We start from the raw sequence: 21,435 nt of genomic DNA, 5'->3' as shown, positions 1-21,435 counted from the left end.
ATTATTTTAAGAAGACAAATATGAAATCAAATAAATATGTGGTTTTTGCTCAAACTCTGAAGAGCTTTGTTTTAGGCAAAGACTCCGAGCTCAGGAATTAGGACTGGATACTGTTCCAAAAGGTCATTTGTAATCTAATTACCAGGAATTTAAATATGCTTTGTAAAACAAGTCACGCTGTTGTGTTAGTGCTAATAAAAGCAGTTACTGTTGTGATCATAATCAGAATTCAGAAGTAGATTTTAAAGGAGGTCCTGGGGTGTGACAGTAGCTTGGCATAATCCAGGAAGGTGGAGAGTACCCTGGCATTTCCCAGGGAGGTCCTGGGGTGGGAGAGAGTACCCTGGCATTGCCCAGGGAGGTCCTGGGGTGGGAGAGAGTACCCTGGCATCTCCCAGGGAGATGGTCCCAGTAGGAAACTTTAGATATGTTCAATCTTGCTGAATTCTCTCTTATATCCCACATACTTTTCCACTTCACTCCACTGTTACTGGTATACATGTAAGTTAGAAAATAAATGTGAAACCTTACATGCTTATGACTTTCTCTCATGGGGAGAGCAGGGGCCCTAGCTGGCAGTTGAGCATGGAGATGTCTTGGACAGTGATTGTGTGAACATGTGATTTCTCAGTCTAGTGTTCTAATGCTGAAAAGGTGAAGGAGAGGTGGTGCCTGCCCTCACATTGTCACCTTAGTCCACCTGCTTTTTTTTTTGTTTTTTGTTTTTGTTGTTGTTGTTGTTGCTCCTATCTGTTCATCAGAATGGATACGAACATTTCTTAACTTGTTATAAATTTGTGAACATGTTTCACAAAATTCAGCGATTCACCGAAATTTTGCAAATTATTTTCTTTATTTTTTGTACTCTATAACTGGTTTTAAGCTTAAATAAAAAGGTCATATATTGGTTAGAAGTTGCATTGAAGTGCATGGGCTGTATTGTTTTCCTTAACATTTATGCTTTATAAAGATTATCAGGTTTTCTTGATGTAGATGGTAGTTCTGTTGTATAAGAGCATGTTAGTTGTCAAGAACATTTAAAGTATAAAGTTTATGTGTCAAGGCATCAAAACTACTAAAAAACTTTTCATACCTGAATATTTGGAATTTTGAAACATAGACTTTGGAAAAATCTACTTTTTGTTGCTATTTGTTATTTTGTTTTTCTTAAGATTTATTCTCTCCCTGTCTACCTCCCCCCCGAGTGCCCTCCCTCAGTATACTTGTATGAGGAAATGTAGGAAAAGTCAGAAGACGGTGACATGTCCCCTGGAGCTGGAATTACAGGCACTTCTGAGCTGCTTGACGTGGTGCTGGGAACCAAACTCTGGTCTTCTGTAAGAGCAGCTTGTGCCCCTATCCACTGAGCCACCCCTCCAACCTCCTTTGTTTTCTAAGAGAAATGAGCTAGATTACCACAGATCACAGGCTTGCAGCCACTTTTTCTCAGTGTCCTACTGCAGGAGTGGGTAGCCAATAGGATAACAGTATCCTGCTTGCTTTTTAAACACAAGAAATTGCATTTGACAAATGTACTTCACAAATATAATTGTCTGGGGTGAGCTTGTAGAATCAATTATTTTTTTCTCCATAGTTTTATAAATCCAAATTTTATGTTCCTTGTGCTTTCTTCTTTGGGCTTTAATCACTAAATCACTAAGTCAAACTGTAGTTAAAAATAATAACTCAAAATACTCTATACAAGTCTAAGTCCCAGCCCAGCAGTGTAATCTAAGAATGAGCTAGGCACTTAACAAGACTCCTCAGATTTTAAAGATCAGCAAAATCTAAAAATTAGGAGGAAACATGATTAAATATAAGATATTGGAACATTTGCCTTTCATGACCTGAAACTGAAAGAGCTTCAGCCCCCTGGGTTAGGACCACCCTAGTGGTTTTTCCTGACAGAGAGATTCTTGGACAATGGAACAGAAGGCCACAGTGCATTACGAGGGTAGCCAGCCTAGCCGTCCTTGTAGAACAGTGAACTGCTGTTCAAGTTGGGTATTGTAAAAAGCAGTGAGGCCAAACGAGTGCCTGGTATGTGGGAGAATTCAAACGCTGGCAGAGCACCCCTGTCCAGTTATAACACATAACATTTTGGTTGTTTTATAAAATGCTTGTTTTAAAACCTCTCAATTGACAGAACAAGAAAACCCAAAGCTATCCTGCCTACTGTTTACCCAGTTCCTTCTAGTGGCAACATTGTTACATACACTGGATCTTACTTTGAACCATGCTACAGAGTCCTTTCAGATCCCACCAGCTTTTCCCAGAATGACTTCTTTCTGCTCCAGGATCCTGCATTGCGTTTAGTCATCACAGCATACTGGTATCTTCTGGTCTGTGACAGCCTCCCACTCATTTCTGTTTCTCACGACCTGGACAGTGTAGAGGACTGGCCAGGTGTTTTATAAAATATCCCTCTGTTTAGGTTCGCCTGATGTTTTCCCCATGACTAGACTAGGCATCCCCAGAGGCGAAGTGCCTTTTCCATCGTCTGATATCAGAGATCCCAGCTGTTAGTCTGTCCTGGGTAATGCTAGCCCTGATGATCTAACCAACAGAGCCTCTACTGGGCTTCTTGACTATAAAGGAAATATTTTCTGGGCTAGATAGATTGCCTAGTGGATAAGAATACTTGCTGCTTCAGAAGGACCCGAATTCATTTTCTATCAGCCACTTCAGATGTCTCAGAACTAACAGCTTGTCACATCCGCTGTAGGACTTAAGACATCCTCTTCTGGCTTCTGTGAACACTTGCATGCATATGGCATGAATCCACAAACACTGGCACATACATGTAAGTACAAATAAATGAATCAGGAAGTCTTTATTCTAAGCCCTACTGTTAGGAAGCAAGATAACCAAGGTCAGTTCACACTGGGAAATTAGGATCAATCTGCCGCCTGGAGTGACAGATGAAATTATTTGGAATTACTTTATAAGAAGCATTAAGGGGTTTTCACCCCTTTATTTGAGACACGGCCTCACTTATTCCAGGCCGGTGTCCATCTCCCTAATGTCAGGCATATAACGAACATTAACCGGGATTGAATATCACTGGGATCGGACCTGGGTTTTGAGCACACTGTACAAGAACTCTCCCAAGCTAAAGCCCCTGATTTTAACCCTATCAATAGAATTAGTGGCCAGAGTTAATTCTTTTACTCCCTTCTCAGAACAAAAAAGTACTATATTCAGTGCAAATATGCATTTAATGCAAAATGCACATTTAATGAAATGAAAAACTTAAAGATGTCTGTGACTAAATGAGGTGATTACAAAACTCAAGTTGCAAGTCCTAAATAAACAAAATGTTACCTGTTTTTGGTTTCACCCATAGTAAAACTAATGTAAGAAACCTTCCATGAAGACAAAATAGACAATAGAAATAGTCATTTCCCTGCACTCTGTTCAGTGAGGTTTTCTAACCCACTCCACATACTTTAGCCACAGTAGTGTTGATCCATTTCTAATCCGTGGGTTCATCTTGCCCTTGTCTTTCAGCTTTTATTTCCTTTGGTTTATAGAATTCATCTTCCACCTCCACCATCCCATTTCTGACTGACCAAGGTGTAGCTAATTCAGCCAGATTTTAGGCTTTTAATAGTCTGTTCTGTATCCACTATGTGAGTCCTACTTGAACAGGAGTTTCTCCTTGGTTTAATCTTATTTAAAATATATCGCAAAACCATGTTTTGTAATAAACTCTTGATTTTTTAATTTCAAATGTTAGGCTCTGAACATAATATGAACATAAGGATCATAAAATAATTTTTGTCAAAACTGAGGAATCAGGGTCACTTTTATAGGCATAACAGATTTAACCTAATCAAAGTTTGATGAACTCCTGCTATCTTTATACACTTACACAGTTGCTTCCTCATCAGGATACAGAGCATTTCCAGAACGTTCCCTTTCGTCTCTGTTCCCATAGCAATCAATGCCAGTACTCTGAGAATCTAAATTAGTTTTAGGAAAACTAGTATTTTATGTTTTTCCTTGCTTCCTTCATGGTTTTCTTTTTATAATCACGTTCAACAGCTTGTCTACCGTAGATATCGCAAAGTGATGTTTATTTCTCCAGGAGTTGTCTGGAATTCTTGGATTCGTGTTTGATATCATCCATTTAAAAAAAAATTCTTTATCATTGTAGCTTCAAGGAGCTATTCCTTCAGTCTCATATAACTTTATATATGTTAGATCACTTTGCAATGGCCTTGTGGTGGTTGGAATATGCTTGGCCCATGGGAAGTGGCACTATTAGGATATATGGCCTCATTGGAGGAAGGTTGTCACTGTGAAGGTAGGCTTTGAAGTCTTACTCTCAAGCTCTGCCTCAGGGAAGAGGAGAGGCTACTGGCTGCCTTCAGCTCCTTCTCCAGCACCATGTCTGCCTGGATACTGCCATGCTTCTCACCATAATGATAATGTATGGCATCTCCGAGACTGTAAGCCAGGCCCAATTCAATGTTTTCCTTCCTAGGCAGTACCTTGGTAATGGTCTCTTCACAGCAATAAAACCCTAAGACAGTCCAAATGTCGCAGTGACCTCTCCATTCTCCTGTGGTATTTTCTTCACTTTGTGCTTTAGCTCAGGAAATTTTAATTGACTCTTTTTCACAGTCACTGTTGTTGAGCCCATCAAAGGAACTGTCCTCATCTCTGATATTTATCTCTATTTTTAATAGTTCGTTTCTATACTTAAATAAACCATCTCATCCACGGTCATACTTTCTACTAGCTCCTTTGACATTTTAGTCCTCGTTATATTTAAGTTTCTTCCTGATAGCTCTAAGGCATGCATCATCCCTGAGTGAGCCTCACAATGAGAGGCTTGAGGAAGCTGTTTGTTTAGTGCATCATTCATAAGACTTGTAGCTGAGTGCCAGACCTTGTGTGGGCGTGAACACTGTTTGTACTGTTAAATGAGCCAGCACCTTGTTAGGCAATTGCTAAGTGGAATGGGAGGTTCAGTCAGTCTCCCTGGGAGTGCACTGCATGGGGTTTTCATCCCTTCAGTGGACTGTGGATTCAAATTCCCTTGGTGCGCCTGTCGCTGTGGTGCTCAGGCTGACGTGCTAGACAACTTCCCATCAGTATCCCTGCTCCACTCTCAGGAGTTAGCTGTACCAGCACAGGAGTAACACAGCTGTGTCTCTCCGCACTCCTGTTCTTGCCCTACACAACAGTGCTGCCGTGTATCTCTCTTCCTTTTGGAGTGGAGCCATGGTGCGGTTCTGAGGTAGCTTCAGCGTTTGCCTCAGCATTCCTGGTTCTCCTCTCTGTGAGAGCCAAATGCTGCCTTTTGCTTATAGCTGACATTAGGTAGATCTTAGCATCAGATGACCTGGATTTGGTATTTACATATAATATTTGGAACATAGCTGTTTTGTACCCAGGATAGAATGGTCATCTTTTACCCAATCAGAGTTTGTCCGTTGTACTTTTTGGTGCCTGTGGACACTTGCTGCCCTTCTCCTAGCTTCCTAACAGTCTTGCTTCATCAGGAAGAGTCTGAGGAAGTAGGTGGCGTTCATACCTGTATTCCACAGAAACTTAGAGTACTCATCCTTCCCACAAGAATAGCTCGCCTTCTTGAAGCCAAGTGCACTTAGTGTTCTACCCCAATAGAACAGATTCATGAAAATCAGCCTGGTTTCTTCGTGTCTATCTGACTGTCATATAGTAGTCTAAGTCCTTCAGGCTTGATATGTGGTCCAAGGTATGAAATTGGCTTCTTCCAAGTTTACTGTACATGACATCTTATTTCTATTTATTAATGTAAATTCTTTCAAAACTACAATTTCTTCGGTGTCATGTTTCTGTGGTAATGTTAATCATAGCCCTCCTGTCCCAAAATGGTTTTTAGATAGTGTCTATCTGAAACTTGAGCTTTAAAATATAAGACATTTTTGCTTATATGTACCATGGTACATGCACATGTTACAGACATAAATGCAAGCAAAAGACTCACACACATAAAATAACAACAACACCAATAAAAAGTATACCAGGTCTTAATTTAATTAGAGTCAGTTGTTTTGTATAACTAAGTTATTCCTCTAAAAGAGGTATTAGTTTTCTATGCTTGCAACTATATAGGTATTTCCAAAAAAGAAATCCCAAATAATATTGAGAGACATAAAATATACTAAATGCTGGAGAAATTCATTAGCACCACAGTGAATCTGGTTCTATCATTCCACTATATGCCATCCATAGCTGTCTGTCTGTGTTTGCAGATCTGAGAATTGAATCAGGGTCTCATGCATGCTAGTCAAATGTCCCACTCCTAACGTAACAATCAACCCTAGAAGGAAGTGCAAAAATGAGGTGACCATGCTTGTTTTAGAGGTAGGATGTAGTCATGACCTTGATTTTTCTCTTTGATTACCAGGTGCATATTCTGATACATCTTTGAAATATTAATATCTAGTGCTATCATGGAGAAAAATCATCTATATGACACCAAGAACAAAATGAAGCACATGTTTTTCCTTCCATGGGAAATTTGGGAGTTGGAATAGAAGATAACTGCCTTTTGCCAGCTCAACCTGGGAATTTTTACTTTGTGGATGCGTGATGCATTTGCTGTTTCACATGCCTGCTCTCTTTTCTGGTGTGCTTCTGCGCTCCTAAAACACTTGTCTTCTTGCTGTCAGCTCATAAAATGGTAGGATCTATGAATTTAGTAAATTTGCGAATTTGGGGTGAGGGGGTCTCTCTAATAACAGCAATCCCAGAGTAGTTACACTCTCATTATGCAGTGTGCAGATTACTTTCAACTAATCATTTTAGGTTAACTCAAAGCTGTAATCTTCCTTCCAGCTTTACTTCAGGATACTGACTTTTTTTATAGACAAAGCTTTGTTGATGTTTAATGAAAGGATATTGTGAAAGCCGTAATTACTAACAAAGATCACTCCCCTTTCCAGAGGCAACCTCAGTGGAGAGTTAAGAGTACAATCTTGGCTTTGTTTGTTTTCCATATTTAATTATATAAATTGTGCTTATGGTGGGGGGGCAGCTCTGCTTCATTGAAAGGAGACTATAAAATACTTCTGTTTCAAGTGCAGCTTCTGTTACAACATGGGGACTATTGCTGTGATTTCAAAGAAAACATGAACGAAGTAATTTAAGAAGAAAGGGACTTATTCCAGCTTACAATTGACAGTCTATCATGGAGGGAGGTGAGGGCAGATGACCCTTGGAGGAGCATCTATGATTGGCTTGATGCCTGTACACCCAGGACAACCTGCCTAGTAGTGACTTGGCAGGTGGGCTGGGCCCTCTCACATCTATTAATCAAGAAAATGTCCCAGAGACTGCATTTGCATATAGGCAAATCAGATAGAGTCATTGTTTTGGTTGGGGTTTCCTCTTCCTAGATGACCTTGGTTATGTCAAGCTGCCAAAAGGGGGTGGGGGCAAAAAACTAACCCAAACCAGCACAGATACACTTAGCCCTATCTCCCAGAATTGAGTTCATGGTTAAGAATGTAAAAGTGTAAGTCCTTCGTTAATGGCCACTTTCCGCTTCAACCAGTTTTCCCTGCAGATAATGAAGCCCAGCTGTCTTCCTTTGCTGTTTCCCTTGACTGTGTGTCACATTCCTGGCATACTTCTCCAATTAACTGTGTTTTTATTCACGCATATTATAAAACGCATGCACAGACAGGCATTACTGTAAGATTTAGGCATTGCTGTTTCTGGAGTAGGAGCTCACTGCCCTAAATGTTATGATTTCCATCTGTCTCATTCCCGAGGAGTCGGGCGGTACTCATGAGCGTTTCCTTTTTAGTCTTGTGAATTTACTGCCCAAATGTGAACTACACAGCTAAATTTAAAATACTGAGAACATAAATAGGTCATGTTGTGAGGCATGTTCCCATCCTGAAAGTGAGGTTGACCTGCAACACGCCACGCGAACTGGTCTCCAGATCACAGCAATCCTCCTGCCTGAGTGCTAGAATTACAGGTGTGAGGCAGTGATAAAGTATATTTGTGAGTTAATGATTAGCTTCTTTATCTTTTTTTATGTTAACTCTGTAGCCACTACTGCCCTCAGTCTCATGATTCTGCCTCCTTTACTTCCCAAGTCTTGAGCTTGTAAGAGCGTGCTGCCAGAGTCATCCATGGTTAGCCCATAAACTGTCTCTGACACGTCTTCAAACTGTCAGAATGCTTGATTGTTTTTGCCACATATGCTTTTAGAAATGTGTATGTCTGTTGTCTCTGTATATAACGTGTATGTGTGTGTATATTTCTGTGAGTGTTTATGTCTATGTGTGTCCGCGTGTCTCTGTATGTGTGTATGTCACTATGTATATGTCTGTATATGTTCCTGTGTATATCTGTGTGTGTCTGTGCATCTCTATATATGTGTATATTTCTGTGTGTGTCTGTGTGCATGTGCGTATCTCTATATGTGTGTGTATGTCCCTGTGTGTATGCTTGTGTATGTCCCTGTGTATATATGTGTGTGTCTTCGAGTCTCTATATATGTGTATATTTCTGTGTGTGTCTCTATGTGTACATGTCTGTGTGTGTCTGTGTGCATGTGCATGTCTCTGTATGTGTGTGTATGTCCCCATGTATATCTGTGTGTGTCAGTGCATCTCTGTATATGTGTGTGTATGTCTACATGTGTGTCTGTGTGTATCTGTGGAATATGCTCCCATGCAACTTCTCACAGTGCCCTATCCAGGCATACCTTTCACAAAAAACCCAGAGCCTAAGCTTCTGAGTCTCCTAAGTTCTCCTGTCATAGCCAGGTTCATCTACTTTTCTTAAACAGTACCCATTTAGGAAGCCTATGCTCCCCAATATCCCTAAACTTATTGGCTAAAGTTTATTCAAAATTTATAGAAATAAGAGTTGTGATATATAATTTGAGCACAATCAAAATCAAGTAGGAGCTAAAATTTAAGTACCATTTGTAGTGGTATCACAAAATATCAAATAGTTAAAGACGGACATTTAATAAAAAAATCATTAGAGGTGTGGAAAAGTACAAAACATTGAGGAAAAAATGTAAGAGGACCTAAGTAAATGAACAGGTCTACATTTTTATAGAACAGAAAGCTCAGTATCTAGTGATATCTTCTCTTCAAAATAATTACATGTACACCTTTAATTACAGCACACCTTTAATGAAAGTTTTAGCAGATTTCTTCAGGGAACTAAAACTGATGCTAAAACATGAAGGGGCACGAAGAGCCATATGCTTCTGAAGAGAGAGCAAGTTAAAGATTTCCAAGGTGATTTTTAGTTACAGGAATTAAGACAAGGAGAATTGGAGAGGTAGGTAAGGGACCCAGACAAAGCTTGCTGTAACCTGGGAAGGTCCAGGCTAGTGGCACAGGCCAGAGTGATATCACAGGCTTTGTAAAGTGTGACTGGAGAGTTCAGTATGTACACAGTAACTTTAAAACTTCATCCGTGCTCTACATCATACCAAAAAGTCCTATGGATTAGTCGCTTAAGCATGAGGACAACTCAGTAAAGCTTAGATGAAAAATTAAGGAAAACCATAATGGTTGAAGGTAGTAAGTTTTTTCTTTTAGTGCCAAAGAGTATTGATCTTTAAGAAAAAGTGGACAAATTAACAAACAGTGAAACTGTCTCCATTTGGAAAAAAATAGATGGATGATAGAAAGGTAGATATAGATAAATATAGATGATAGATAGATTTAGATAGACAGACAGCTGACTGACTGACTGACTGACTGACTGACTGAGGGATGGGGAAGGAATTCACTAAGTCAGGCAGTAACAAGAAAGCAGCAAGGCAGAAGAATGGAGAAGTGGGGACAGGCATGAAGGCAGCCTGCTAGGAATAAAATAAACCATGTGCTTCTGCTCCTGGAAAGGAAAAGACTCATTAATATCTTCTTTGTTCACAACACCTCAGATAGCACAGTGCATCAAGGAACTGGTGATCCTGTGGATCAAAGGAAACCTGGGAGTATAAATTGGTGGAGTTTAAAGTACAGTGTCTGTGTTTATAGTTGTGATAGGTAAATAAAACACAAACCTTCTTTGCCAGGTTAGAACATTACTATAATTAAAACAGATTCTGTAAATCCTGGAAGTTGTGGCTTTGAATATTCTCAAATACAGCAGTCTCTTTAAGTTTGCACCTCATTTCAACTGTGTGTGTGTGTGTGTGTGTGTGTGTGTGTGTGTGTGTGTGTGTGTTGTGTTGTGTTCCTATTCTTGTGCGTATATGCACGTAGAGGCCAGAGTTGGTCTACAGAGTCATCTTTCACTCCCTGTTTCTCGGTGTTTTAGAGAAGGGTTCTCACTGAACCTGGAGTTTAGTGATTTGGCTGGGCTGCCCAACCAATGAACTTCAGCAGTCCACCATCTCCACCTGTTCCACCCCATCAACCAGTGGTAGGGACATGAGGGAGGCAGTGGGATGAAGGACTGTGTACATTGGTCCTGGGGATTCAAACTCAGGTCCTTGTGAATAGTGCAAGCCAGCACTTTACCTCCTGATATATGTCCCCAGCCCAACTACAAGTGTTGTTCCAAGTGCACGGTGAAACAAGGTGCAGTCCAGGGGCTATGGAGGAGAGACATTTTCCCTTCGAACTTCGGCCAGTTTTTAAAAATTACCACTCTTGAGAAACAGTTTACATGAGTATATTCTTATAAAACTTTGCTTCTGTTAGGTTGAACTTTTGCTCTTACTGTTAGAATTTTGTGACCATGCCCCTCGTGTTGAGTGCTAGTGAACTCAGAGTCCAGGTTGTGAGGTGCATGGTGTCAGTGTTACTATACTTTTTACGTTTTCCCTTTCTCAGCAATATTTCACGCTGATTTCTTCAGGTCAATATATTTTGTTCTTCACACATGTTTTTCTTATTTCTAAGTATCCTATGCCTATGACTGAGATCTTTTTGCACAAGAGAGGGAGACACAAATGGACAGTCGCAAGTGGGAGTTGTGTCTGGCACTGTAGTTGTTGCTGCTGAAGTAAAGTTCAAACGCTTCAGGCAGAGGTGCAGGCTGTTTTTCTCTCCTTTAAAAAGGCCCTCAGCTATCAGAGGAAGATAAATATTTAGAGTTGGCGACGGCAGGATGTTCTGCTGATGAAGAAATAGATTTTAATAGAGCTGTGTCCTTAGCAGGAGATGGGTACAAACATCCATTCACGGGCAGAAGGGAGGGGACATGAAGGGACACAGACAGCACTGAGGTAAGTGCAGAATGCTCCCTAGCATCTGTCAGAGGAGGTGCCGCACTCCTACTTTGTGCTATCCAGTACATGTGCACTCACCCTTCAGGGGGTTTCAAAACTGATTGAATGAGTAACAAAATGTATGTTGTTTCTCAGAAGCTATTAGGCAGTGATCGCGTAGTAGTAGAATGGAAACTGCGTGGACTTTGTTGAAGTAAGAGTAAACAGCTTCCTCCCTCTGAGTTAGCTGAAGGACTCTATTCATCTGTAGCACGAGTATAGCGGTATCTCTCAGAGTGGTCGTAGTGTGTATTAAATGACACTTATGTATTAAATATATAATGCATTTGGCATATGTTCACTTTTTCTCTTTTCCCGTCCACACATTTTTCTACACTGGGAATCAATATTCCCTGAGCTAGAACAGTACTTTTTAAATTGTCTGCCTAATTTTTATTTTTTGATGTTGTGAACTACTGTCTTTTCCCTTGAAAGACCAGACTCTTTTCACAAGATAAAAGGAGCTTAGTTTTTCTTAATTCTTGTTTTGAAATAAATCGGTTTGTTACTCAGTGTGGGAGCTGTGGGAAGGCCTCGAACATCACTGAGGGAGTAGGACATGAGCAAGCAATTCCCTCCTCCATGGGAGAAGGGCCTCTGCTCTCACCCAGCTCTGTTTTGTTGGGACTTGAATAAATCAAACAGGAAAGGTTTTAGATCTGCAAAGCTGCCAAAAATGTAGTGGTATCCAGACTCCTTACAGCTTAACTACCAGAACTGTGTGGTACGTAGAAGGTCTAGGAAGATCATTTTTCTGAGGAGTAAACAGCAGGCCCCGTAGGTTTTAGAAACTCGGTACCTGTGAGACAAGCTCTAGGTTTCACGGAGACTGATCCTGTGTGGCACTTATGTCCTCTTGAGAGGACTCGCCTATTTGTATAGAAAAATAGAGGGAACTCCTAGAATCCCATCCCTGGGAGGGCTTAAGAAATGACCTCCAGATCTCTATTTCAGTAAAGAAACTGAAGTACACAGGCCAAAATAACCCCCAAAGTTGTAGGAGTATTAGAGTTCATCATGGTGCTAATAGATACAAGAATGATCAGTTGTCTTTGTTTAAGCATTTGAAAACAAATTATATTTCAAAAGTTTGTTTTAATCGTAACTCTCCCAGAATGATGAACTTTTCCATCTTCATTAGACTAAGATGTATAATCATAATAAGTTTAGGATTTAGAGTATAGTATAAAGGTAAAGGCAATTAGGAACTTCAGGCAGAGTAAGAAGTTGGACTGAGATCTCTTAGCCCAATCCTAAAACAAAACATGGCATTTTGAGAAATCTTGGAAATCTAGAGAATTAAATCCGGGGCTGGAAAGATGGCTCAATGTTTAAGAGCACTTGCTACTCTTCCAGGGAACCGTGGTTTGGTTCCCAGCGTCCACAGGACAGCTCAAGACATCCTTATCTTTCTAGGGTATCTATTGACTTCTTCTGTGGGTAACTGCATATGCCTAGTGCACAAACATACATGCAGTATCTAAGAGGTCCTAATAAGAACTAGAGAAGTCATAAAAATGGATTCTTGAATAAGAAATACAATTCTAGGACATTCTTGTTACAGTGAAAAATAGTCACATTGTCATAAACAGTGGTCCAGTACAGGGATGTGGCAGTCGTCCAAATGCTCGTGCTTAAGACAGGATTTTAATTTTTAGAACCTAGTTGTAGACAAAGGTGTGAGGATTAGTTAAGACTTTAGGGAGAAGTTATTGTTCTTCCTAGTGAGAGTTAGGGGGCTAATCACAAAAGGGTTAAGTTATCTTTTAAAGAGTTAAATTCGTGGAATTACAAATAGATCTTGAAGTGTATTATTTAAAGTTAATGGCGGACAGTAAAATAATAAACTTATAACTATGAACATTATGAAGAGAGGATGGAAAATAAAGCATAATGGTGGGTTGATCACATTTTCATCTCTTGGTGGAAGTCAGTTGATTCTGTTCATAGCATATGAACTAAGAAGTTTTAATATTGTTATATTGTTTAGAATTGTGAGTGTCAGGTTTAAAATAAATTAATAATTCAAAGGGCTAGAGCACTTGCTCAGTAGAAGACCCAGGTTCAGCTCGTAGTACCCACATGGCGACACACAACTCTAATTCCAGCTCCAGGGGATCTAACACCCTCTCCTGGCCTTCCTAGACACCCATCATCTGTGTGATATGCACACGTAAATGCAGGAAATCACTTATACACATTAAATAAAAATAGTCTTTAAAAATTAAAATAAGTGACTCTGGATGGTGATGTGATGAGTAATTCCCAATGAGAGGAAGAAGCAAGATGGAAGTCGTCGTTCTTTATTGCAGCCCACCTGGCATCGCTGAAGAATTACTGCTCTGCCTACTTGACTTTGATGTAAGCACATTTTAGGTATCGATAGCAAAAAGCCATCAACGAATACTTTTGTCTGCCTGCCCTGTCTTGTCCTCCACATTGCTGGCACGGGCAGCTGTCACCCTCACCTTCACTCTGACTTCTTCGCTGGGCTGGAGTAGACACAGACTTTGTGGGCTTTGGGCCACTGATCAGCGCTGTGTGACTACAGTGTAGATGTCACCCCAATCCTGAATCAGACAGTACTGACAACTTTTTGGTACCAATCCCCATTCTTGAAGCTATGTGAAACAACTAAACATTTTAAAAACCTCACAACAAAGCCTTGCTTTCCATCTTGTCTGGTTTGAAAAGCTACAGGATTGTGCCATTGTAGAAGAACTTTTAAGTCATGTGCCTTAATATCTTCTACTCAAGGCTTAAGAACTAACAGGCAGATATCTTCAGGCTAGCGGTTAATATCTTTAGGTGCTGTAATAGGGCCTTAGAACAGTCTAATTCAGTAATAAATATAATCCAAGTCATTAAATGATATTGATAGATACTGAAATGTCAGCTCTACTACCTTTAAAATTGTTTCTTATTAGCCCTTGACACAGTTATTTTAAATCTGCCTATGAAAACTATCCTGATAATGGTGTTTGTCTCATGGTTATGAGGACTTAATGAGACAACATGTAAAGCAGCTAGCACAGAGCTGGACAAATGGAAGTACTAAGGAAGCCTTTGTCTGGTGTCACTGACACTGACGTGCAGTAGTGTGCTGGACCTTGTGCTGCCTTGAGTTCTCTGTATCCCCAGGTCAACTACATCAGAAGCTCTACAAATAGATTCACTCCAGATAATACTGCTGCCTTTCGGAATCTGAACTTAATCATACAATAGCAGTTAATAACTTTGCTCAGAAAGTGGCCTTTATTAGCTTACTAGTACCAGGAGTGAACAAGCTTTTTCTAAAGCTTCCAAGAGAGATCCCAGTAAACAGAAGGCTTCCATTCTCCTGTCCGAATCCTGGGTGGCCAGTGACTACATCAACAAACAAGGATTTGGTCACTGACTTCCTCTCCAAATTGAGGTCACCAAGTAGTGAACAACAGCTTCTGGATAACATCCATCTCTTTAGTGAGGTTCACTCATTCACTGACAGGTTTTCCAGCCACGTTGTGTGCACTGTTCATTCTCGAACCACAAGATGTCAACTGCCTCGCACGCTCAGTCACTGATGGCGGATACACAGGTATAGGTTCCTCCCTTTGCAAGGCCATTCACTGGAACTCTGCACACCTGAGGGAAGTTATCATGTTGCTCATGACCTGCTGGACCCAGGCAGATCATTTCAAAGAGTATCCTTCCTTCTGTCTGTCTAGTACTTAAGAGCCCCAAGAGAGCCTCGTCAACTAAAAACCACATCATTTAACGATAGTGGTCCCTTGTTTTCTGACAGACTAACTCCTGAGGTCACGCACAGAGACAGTCTTCTAGATTCGTTCTCAATAAGCCAACAACTGAAGAATAATTAAGCAAGAATAAAAATGGCATAAAATATGTGAAATTTTTCTAACAGTCATTCCCCTAGCTAACTTACCACTTACCATTTGCGACTAGATAATCCTTTGTTGAAATAGTCTATATATTGTAGGCTTAGCTCTGTTGTGTGCGATGTTCTGTATATTGTAAAACATTTAGCCATAGGTTGCCTTCTGACCACACTGTCATTGAATGCAGCCACAGCTGGTCATTTTAGGAACCATAAACTGGAGTCAACTTACACCCGGGAGAGGGCTAGCCAACACGACTTCCTGCCATGGTGAAATGGCATGTTTCTGTGCTGCCCGGTGTGGTAGCCATGAAGCCACATGCGGCTCTCAAGCACTTGAAATATGGCTAAGCTATTTGAGGAACTGATTTTCAATTTTATTTTCTTTTACCTAATTGTAAGTAGCCACCTTTCACGAATGGCCTGCTAGAGTACAGGCCTAGACACTTGAGGAGTCTTCCATTATAATGCAGGTTCCTTTGTGTCAGTTCTTTGCATAGTCTAGATACACCTGTCATCTTTTTAGAAAAAAAGTGGGGTTTATTGAGACCCTGTTGTTCTTAAAATGTTTGATATATAGATCACTAGAGGAACAGAGTTAAGTTTAAACTTGATCCATTTGTGTTTGAAGCTAAAAAGTCTTGAGTTCATGGCTAGGCAATGAAGATTCATGAGATGATGATGAGACACTGTGGTCAGAGTATGTGTCTGTGCATGTATTTATTTCAAAGAATGCATCGTTGAAAAGAAGTGGTTTGCTGAACTTACTTCTCATACTCTTTTGCGGGGTAGGGGTGAGAGAGAGCTCATGTGTCCTTGATTCTACCTTCAAGAGCATGAACCTTTAGGAAATTATTATTGGCAAAAGATTATTTCTTTAATTCTAAAAACAAAGAACTTTTCTTTTACAGATACAAATCTGTTTTTCGACGCCTGCAGAGTTTAATGCCACTTTGAATCCAGGTTGATAGTTATTTACAGAGCCAGACAAAAATCCAGCCTGGTGACATTCCCATTAGGCTAAGAATGGAATTCAGAGATTGTGGTCTGGGAAAGGGAAAGTGTGGTTTATGAATTCATAAACACTTCGAAGATAAAAATTCAACTCTTAAAACAGTGACAGCTGTTTCAATCAGTGGTAAATTAGAATAATAGATCAGGCACTCTGTAGAAGAAGTCAGGAAGGGTGACAGTTCTCAATGATTTACTTCCCTTATTGAGAATGTCCTTCAGGACTGAGGATGGTGCAGTGGTAACAGGTATTACCCAGATAATGTGGCAGAGGTAAAGGGAACCTGTGTGCTAAGAAACCTGTTTCTCTGAACCCACACATCTATGGTCACTTGATTTTTGACAAAGGAGCCAAAATCATCCAATGGAAAAAAGATAGCATTTTCAGCAAATGGTGCTGGTTCAACTGGAGGTAAGCATGTAGAAGAATGCAGATCGATCCATGCTTATCACCCTGTACAAAGCTTAAATTCAAGTGGCTTAAGAACCTCCACATCAAACCAGATACACTCAAACTAACAGAAGAAAAAGTGGGGAAGCATCTCGAACACATGGGCACTGGAAAAAATTTCCTGAACAAAACACCAATGGCTTATGCTCTAAGATCAAGAATCGACAAATGGGATCTCATAAAACTGCAAAGCTTCTGTAAGGCAAAGGACACTGTGGTTAGGACAAAACGACAACCAACAGATTGGGAAAAGATCTTTACCAATCCTACAGCAGACAGAGGGCTTATATCCAAAATATACAAAGAAATCAAGAAATTAGACCACAGGGAGACAAATAACCCTATTAAAAAATGGAGTTCAGAGCTAAACAAAGAATTCACAACTGAGGAATGCCGAATGGCTAAGAAACACCTAAAGAAATGTTCAACATCTTTAGTCATAAGGGAAATGGAAATCAAAACAACCCTGAGATTTCATCTCACACCAGTGAGAATGGCTAAGATCAAAAAATCAGGTGACAGCAGATGCTGGCGAGGATGTGGAGAAAGAGGAACACTCCTCCATTGTTGGTGGGATTGCAGACTGGTACAACCATTCTGGAAATCAGTCTGGAGGTTCTTCAGAAAATTGGACATTCAGCTATCTGAGGACCTAGCTATACCTCTCCTGGGCATATACCCAAAAGATGCCCCAACATATAACAAAGACACATGCTCCACTATGTTCATATCTTCCTTATTTATAATAGTCAGAAGCTGGAAAGAACCCAGATGCCCTTCAACAGGGGAATGGATACAGAAAATGTGGTACATCTACACAATGGAATATTACTCAGCTATCAAAAACAATGACTTTATGAAATTCATAGGCAAATGGATGGAACTGGAAAGTATCATCCTGAGTGAGATAACTCAATCACAGAAAAACACACATGCTATGCATGCATTGATAAGTGGCTATTAGCCCAAATGCTTGAATTGCCCTAGATGCACAGAACACATGAAATTCAAGAGGGATGACCAAAATGTGAATGCTTCACTCCTTCTTTAAAAGGGGAACAAGAATACCCTTGGCAGGGAATAGGGAGGCAAAGTTTAGAACAGAGGCAGAAGGAACACCTATTCAGAGCCTGCCCCACATGTGGCCCATACATATACAGCCACCAAACTAGATAATATGGACGAACCAAAGAAGTGCAGGCTGACAGGAACTGGATGTAGATCTCTCCTGAGAGACACAGCCACAATACAGCAAACACATAGGCAAATACCAGCAGCAAACCACTGAACTGAGAACAGGACCTCCATTGAAGGAATCAGAGAAAGAACTGGAAGAGCTTGAAGGGGCTCGAGATCCCATATGAACAACAATGCCAACTAACCAGAGTTTCCAGGGACTAAGACACTACCCAAAGACTATACATGGACTGACCCTGGACTCTGACCTCATAGGTAGCACTGAATATCCTAATAAGATCACCAGTGTAAGGGGAAGCCCTGGGTCCTGCTAAGACTGAACCCCCAGTGAACGTGATTGTTGGGGGGAGGGCGGCAATGGGGGGGAGGATGGGAGGGGAACACCCATAAAGAAGGGGAGGGGGAGGGGTTGGGGGATGTTGACCCGGAAACCGGGAAAGTGAATAACACTCGAAATGTGAATAAGAAATACTCAAGTTAATAAAAAAAATGGTCTTGATGGGAAAAAAAAAAAGAAACCTGTTTCTCTGAACATGACTTGTCCTTGTGTTGTCTTAGCACAGGCATGGTTTTCATTGTTTAATACACAACTTTCTCCCATAAAATTCAAAAACACTACTTAGGTTTGAAAACAGGAATGACTGTGTTTGTCTATATGAACAAATTGACAGTGTTACATGAACTATTTCATTTGGCCCATTTTATATTGATTCTGTCCATATGCACCTTTCATACGTAGTTTAGCAATTGGTCTTGGTGTCTGCTCAAATCACTTTCCTGATCATGAAATTATCAAGTCAGCTCTCTCTTATAGCAGTTGTTAAACTCTGTTGGTAAGGGTGGTATCTTCATTGTCCCCTGAAATCCCTTCATGTTCCTTCTAGCCTGGAGATTTTTCCCGGAGAGACACCTTAACACCACAGGCTAATATTACCTGGCTTTCCTGACATTTTTTCTGTATTTATAATCCCTATACAGCAGCTTTTCCACCCAGTAGATGTGTGAGGGTAATAGAACTACTTCTTGACCATCATTTGCATGTAGTTCTGCACCTGCCTGTTGTTCTAGTCTCTACCATACAATCTATACACTTTATGTCTGTATTATATATTATACAATCAGTGTGTGTGTGTGTGTGTGTGTGTGTGTGTGTGTGTGTGTGTGTGTGAATGTTCAGTTTAAGACTGCATCACCTTTTCCCAGGTATTCTCAGAACAGGAATGGTCCAGACACTTTGTAGTGTCAGAATTATTTTTTCTTCTCAGTATCTATAATGGTAATCACAATTTAAATTTTGGAGAGAGCTAGATCTTACACAGTTTTAGGTCACAGGTACTCAACAGTGATTCTCAAATACAGCCGTTCACAATTTTAGACTGTCTGACACTTCCAACCTCCAACACACACAAAAAAAGAGAAATTAAAACAAAAACCCTTAAAGGGAATAGACTTTGACCCAGTTCAGTTTTGTCAAAATAACTTGCATTTGGTCCTGCAGTAGAGCTGTTAATTCAATGTCGTAATGAGAAAGGGTGTGTGTGTGTGTGTGTGTGTGTGTGTGTGTGTGTGTGTGTGTGTGTGTATACATTAGCGCATGTGCATATGTGCTCTTTGTGTATGCGTTCATGGATCATAAATGAGAGGTGAATTATACAGGAAAATAAATGAAAAAACACTGGAGTCTTGTTGGATTGGAAGTCGGAGGAGTCAGCGCAGAAAAGGTAGAGGAAAAGGAATTGGTCCAGGAAATCAAAATTAAGGCTAGGATGGGAGGAAAGGCTGAAACTAAAAGCCCCACCTAGGGCAGAAAGCAGGCCTTACTCAGCCACCATTCACCTGTGAGCCCTTCTCTCCAGGTTCCTGATGTTTCTAGCTGAGTGTGGCAGACACTGCAAGCTGTGGTAAACAATAAGGCAAAGAAAAGTACTGGCTTTGTAAAGGATAGAGCTGATCACCTCATACCCCTACTATGTGCTCTGCTCTGCTCTGCTTCACATGTGGTCAGTGGAACGTGTGCACTAGTTGCCCCTCGTGCGTCCATCTTTGTTATTTATGTCCTCCAGGAGCTTTAGTTCTCAGCATGCGGAGACTAAGAGGCTGTCATGGAATTCTGTCGGGCCACGGCCTACAGAAGAAAAATCAGATCATAAAAACCACAGTGATCACATCGTTCCAAGATTTTCACTGGTTAAATAACTGAGCACTTGAGTCTGCAGTGGGAGGCAAATTTCCTTTAAAAACTTATAGCAAGCGAACTGTAATCTCTAGACTGTGATGTTTCTATTACTGTTTCTGATTTCTTTGTGCCTTGGAGATCAAAGAAATTTACTTTTAGAGAATAGAATGAGCACCTTCAAATTCACCATGCTGGGAGGCACTCCATTATGGTTCGCCTGTTTTCTTCCAGATCCTTACTTCTGAAGGACCTGGCAGATTTCAAATTAGGATAATCAGTCAGTGACCAAATTCTGTTGAAAACAACACTCTCTGGGGTGATTATGTGTCTGGCACATAATAAAACAAAACCACATGACATGGAACCCACAGAGCTCCTGAAGTTAGCCCCTAAAACCTGCCTAATTTTTATCTGCAGGCATCCTTAGACCACTGTCCCCATGGGGACATGGAGATCCCTTTTTTTTTTTTGTTTGTTTTCGGAGCTGAGGACCGAACCCAGGGCCTTGCGCTTGCTAGGCAAGCGCTCTACCACTGAGCTAAATCCCCAACCCCGAGGAGATCCCATTTCTTAAACAGGTAATATTTAAGGTGGTATTTAAGCAGGGTAGACTTTATTTGTAGCATTCAGGTTCTCTACATCCTTCTAATGACCCCAACATAGGCTGTCTGGGGCTTTCTACTTTCTTCTCTGACATTAACAGGGGAAAATATTGCCAGCTGTTATTTTTTAGCCCTGGGCTTACATTTGTTGTTTAATTATGGCAATAAAAAGAAAACTAAAACAGTAGCTTTGGAGATGGAAAGGAAAGGAGGCTCTTTGGCTTATCAGCAGTTTATTTGAACCATATGAATACTATTTTAAGGGAACCCTGTGACAGCCTTTCTCCCCACATGAATTCTCTAGTTACAGTTAACAAATTGGAACAATCAAGATACCATGCTAATTTGTATAAGAGCAAACATTTTAAGATAATTGTCCCCAATAATATTTCAGATAATCAAAAGTTGAGTCAGAAGATGGCTCAGTGTTTAATAAACTAGACACTTGCTGCCAAGCCTGACAACCCGACTTTGGTCCCGAGAACCCACAACTAACTTCCACAAGTTGTACTTTGTATAGCATTTGCAACACACACACACACACACACACACACACACACACACTCACTCACAGACACACACTCACACATACAGACACACACACACATGCACACACACACTCACACAGAAACACACACACTAACACACACACTAACACACACCCATTCACACACACTCACACACACATACACACACTCACACATACACACACTCACACACACTCACACAGAAACACACACTCACACACACATACACACACACACTCACTCACACACACACTCACACACACTCACACATACACACACTCACACACACTCACACAGAAACACACACTCACACACACATACACACACAAATACACATTGA

The 21,435-nt window shown here is 40.6% G+C and overlaps 1 protein-coding gene across 3 annotated transcripts in view; it reads left to right on the top strand.

Moving 5' to 3' along the window:
• Positions 1–21,435, top strand: part of Nt5dc1 (5'-nucleotidase domain containing 1) — a 102,885-nt gene that overhangs the window by 53,950 nt on the left and 27,500 nt on the right.

The sequence above is a fragment of the Rattus norvegicus genome, chromosome 20, assembly GCF_021556685.1.
Source record: "Rattus norvegicus strain SHRSP/BbbUtx chromosome 20, alternate assembly SHRSP_T2T, whole genome shotgun sequence".
NCBI lineage: Eukaryota > Metazoa > Chordata > Mammalia > Rodentia > Muridae > Rattus > Rattus norvegicus.
This window is presented reverse-complemented; position numbering and strand designations above follow the sequence as displayed.